This window comes from Phyllostomus hastatus, unplaced genomic scaffold (assembly GCF_019186645.2).
Source record: "Phyllostomus hastatus isolate PE091 unplaced genomic scaffold, TTU_PhHast_1.1 phas_scaffold_585, whole genome shotgun sequence".
Taxonomy (NCBI): Eukaryota; Metazoa; Chordata; class Mammalia; order Chiroptera; family Phyllostomidae; genus Phyllostomus; species Phyllostomus hastatus.
In genome coordinates, this window is record NW_025334037.1 from 20,332,091 (window position 1) to 20,336,528 (window position 4,438).

General features: G+C 46.6%; 1 pseudogene; it reads left to right on the forward strand.

Annotated features, from left to right (window-relative positions):
- The first annotated feature begins 3,125 nt into the window (after positions 1-3,125).
- On the forward strand, positions 3,126-3,891 carry LOC123809926 (annotated as a pseudogene).
- Positions 3,892-4,438: the final 547 nt, after the last annotated feature.

Here is a 4,438-nt window from a genome sequence, read left to right on the forward strand (position 1 = left end):
TGTTCTCAAGTTCCATTCATTTGTCAGCATTTCTTTTTAAGGCTGAATAATGTTCTATTGTACATATACGTCACGTTTCACGTATCCACTCATCCACCAATGGACACGGGGTTCCTTCCACCTTTTTAGCTATTGTGAACAATCCTGCTATGAACGTGGCTGTGCAAATCTCTCTTCAAGACCCTGCTTTCAGTCCTTTTGTCTACATGTCCAGAAGCAGTTAGTAGATCACAGGGTAATTCCGTGTAGAGTATTTTGCGGAACCACCATGCTGCTTTCCAAAATGCTTGCATCATTCACCTCCCTACCAACAGAGCACATGGGCTGCAGTATCTCCACATCCTTGAAAACACGTGTGATGGCAGCTGTCCTAATGGATGTGAGGTGATAGATATCTCCCTGTGGTTTTGATTTGCATTTCCCTAACGCTTACTGACATTGAGCATCTTTTCATAAGTTCGTTGTTTGGATCTGCTTGAATTTTTTCTTTACCTTTTTTTCATTATATTCGGAGGCCAAAGAGGAACTCCTATGCCGACGATGAGACGCTTCCACTGTGCAGTCTCATACGGACTACCCCGACTTTGCACACATCTGCTCTGGCCTGGAACGAGTTTCACCTCGGTGGCACTGGGTGGGGAAAGTTCGTGTTCTGGTACTGTGTTTACGAGATGCAAGGTTTACACGGCCCTTCCTAGTTTATGTTATTTCACTTGATCACTGCAACAGCCTTGCAAGGTACAGAAGGCAGATAAGGAAATTGAAGCTCAGAGATAAAAACACAGAAATGAAAGGACATGTTCTTTAAAATCATAACCACTGAAAAAAAGCCTAGTGATGCATAGCAGACATGCCTGGCTGCCTACACCACCCACTCTCCCCCGTTTTTTCTGTCGGAGCCCCCGTCTGGGGAGGGGTGACACCCGATCTAGTCACGAATCCAGGAACAGGTCTAAGACAATAATGGCGCCTACATCCGCACCCCCCGCCCACCCCGCTTAGTTACTGATTCAGGCCAATGCAGCGTGAGGGGGGCGTTTAGGAGTGATTTCTTCATTTTCAAAGAGGTAAAACAGGGACATCATAGGCTCCTTCTTTTTCTGAATGAGGTGGTTTCTGGGTGAGATCCCTGGGATTGCAACATCTGTTTTAGGACCACAAGTGGGACCAGTCTTAGGGTGAAGCCAAGAGCAGTCGACAGAGCAGAAAGACAGAAGGAACCTGGGTTCAACACCACTGAGTCGCTGATAATGACACAGGAGGATTTTTCCTTCTCGTGATGTGAAATGATACATATTCTTATTGCTTGGGCCATTTCAATTGAGATTTTTGTTTGTTTGGTATTTTGGGGATTAATTTTTATTTTGCTACCGGCATAATTTTTATGTGATGGATGGGATTATAAATTGACAGGAAAGAAATGCAAAAATGTTATTGAAGAGCTGTAAATGTCAGAGCCCTCCCGCCCCCCAGGGGTGGCAGCCGTAGGCCAACACTGTCTGGGAGGAAGGACTGACTGGGGCGGGGGGGCTGCTTCAGGGAAGGCCAGGAGAGAGGGAAGAAGAGAGTGGGTCTCACCAGGGCTGGGCGACAGCACAAGGTCCCAGTGGTGAGACTGGACTTGCTGCCACCTGTCCAGAAGGTCAGCATGGCATCAAATACTGGTCCAAATGAAACCTGTCATTCCCTGACCTGAAAGTACTCCTCATTTTCCCGATCATCCTTTACCCCTTTTTTGAGGGACAGTGAGTTTGGAGAAAAACTGAACATTCTTTCCCCCCCCCCGTTTCGGATATGCACACCTTCAGCAAGAGTCCATCTGGGCTGCCATCCACTCTGTGGCAGGTGGGGAAGGCCTGAAGGTTTTTGAGGGGGCATGTATACTTCAAGTTCATTTCAGGGGGTAGTATTAGGAAGTTCCCTGTGGCTACTTATTTAAGCCATATTCTTTTCTTTAGCTCTTCCTAGTCACGAAGCTGGTGTCTTAAATCGCCATCTCTCTGACTTCAAAATATGTTTCTTATTTGGTTTTGAAGTCAGGAAGGAAGGTGGAAAGCATTATTCAAGGAACCCCTAAACGTTAACCCAAACCACAAAATCAAAATCAGTGAGTACTTAACTGAATACAAAACATCATATTACATCTACTCTTCCACGGCTCCCATATGGCCCGCTGCTCCTATATCATTATGTTTCCTGCAGGATGTGGGGCGAGTGGTTTAAATATGTCTGATGTGATCTTGAGTGCGGCTTCCAAAGTTAAGAGGTCCAGGGGCCTACAAAGGCCTTTAAAGGACCTCCAAAGCGATCAAGTAAGAACGTGACTAACGGGAGACTCAGGATGGACAGTAGACCGGTGAAGGGAGCCGCTGAGCTGGGTGAGAGTTCTGCGTGGAGTGGGAAATTCTAAAATAACTTGACCTGTTCGAGGACTGCAGACCAGCCTGTGTTTGCTTCTAGAAAATATTTGGGTTTCAGCCACGTGGTGTTGACTCAGGTTGGTTTAAGGAGCAGAAAAACTGTCAGTGGGAGCCACAGGTATAGCAGCAGTCATGCTGGTACTAGTACTAGCTAAGATATGTGGAATATCAAATGTTTCACTTTATTCAATTATTTTATTCACTTCTCACTACAACCCTCTGGGCTAAATAGCACATAGTAGCCTTTTTTGACACTTGAGAAAATTGAGACAGCGAGATTAAGTGGTTTTGTCCCGGGTCACTCGGCAGGCCAGCGCCAAACCTGGGTTTTTACCCTGGTCCCCGGGACTCCACCCTTAATACCAACCGCATATTGCAATCAAATTCTTCATAACCATCCCCGTTCCTGATAAGTTTTCTGAGGAAATACTTTAACAGGTGCAAAAAGTTCCGTGCCTGACATTTCCATCACAATGTGTTATATAATTGTGACCAGAAGCGTCAACTGAAATGTCCATCGGCAGGGAAATGCTGAACTTTTTAAAGTTCAGGGAAAAGTGAACTTTTCTAGGGGAAATGACATACAAATGAGTAGAGGGAAGGAGAGAGAGAAACAAATGCTGAGGTGTGGGTTGGTTCTTGGTTGGTTAAGACAGAAAAAGGCAGTCTAGACCTGCGCCAGCTTCCTCTTTTCCCGGTGGAACGGTGGAGGGTACAGAAGAGAAGGAGACGAAGGTTCCTGCTGTGCCAGAAATCCTTAAGAAAAGGCTAAGGAATTTTGCAGAGCTGGAGATCAAGGGCCTGAGAAAGAAGATGACCAAAAGATGTTTTGAAAGGCAAGGAGGAAGCTTAATTATGAAAAAACTAAGCGCTATCACAAAGAATACAGGCAGATGTACAGAACCAGGATCCAAAAGGCTAAGATGGCATGAAAAGCTGTCAAATTCTTTGTACCTGCAGAACCCAAATTGGTATTTGTCACGAGGCTCAGATGTATCAATGGTGTGAGCCCGGAGGTCCAAGAAGCGCTGCAGCTTCTTTGCCTTCGCCAGAACTTCAATGGCACCTTCATTAAGCTTGACAAGGCTTCAGTTAACATTGATGATTGTGGGACCGTAAATTGCATGGGGTACCCACACCTGCAGCCAGTAAACGGATTGATCTACAGGCGTGGTTATGGCAAAATCAACAAAAAGCGAATTGCTCTGAGATAACACACTGATTGCTCGACCTTTTAGTAAATATGGCATCATCTGCAGGAAGGATCTGATTCATTAAATCTGCCCTGTCGGAAAATGCTTCGAAGAAGCAAACAACTTGCTTCAAGTGATCTTCTCCATGAGGTGGAGTGAAGAAAAAGATCACCTTTTTTGTAGAAGGTGGAGATGCAGGTAACGGGGAAGACCAGCTCAACAGGATGGAGCCTGGGTTCCATCTCTGGCTCTCCTGGTTGCAGGCTGTGTGGCTGTAGGTAAGCCACCGAAACTCTCTAATCTTCAGAAACTTTATCTTTTTTTTTCCTAAAGATTTTATTTATTTATTTTTAGAGAGGGAAGGGAGGGAGAAAGAGAGAGAGAGAGACATCAATGTGCGGTTGCTGGGGGTCATGGCCTGCAACCCAGGCATGTACTCTGACTGGGAATCGAACCTGCGACACTTTGGTTCACAGGCCGCGCTCAATCCACTGAGCTACGCCAGCCAGGGCCGGAAACTTTATCTTGAAGTGGCCATATAACACTAAATTCAGCTGTGTCCTGAGGAAGCCTTTCTCCCACGGCCCCCCAGTAACATACATGGTTCCTTCGTTGCCCTCCCTTTCCCTCTCCACGGAGATGGGCTCTCCTTAACCACCGAAATAGCAAGACACGCCCTGTGCCTTCCGCATCCACCCCATGCGCGGGGTAGCTCCCTGAAAGTCTTTCTTTCCAACAGGAAGCCAGAGAAGTCTGTCACTGCCTCCGGAGGGAGGGGGCAGGTGTGACACAGGCCTATCCTGAGGCTGCACCCACGGCCATCCT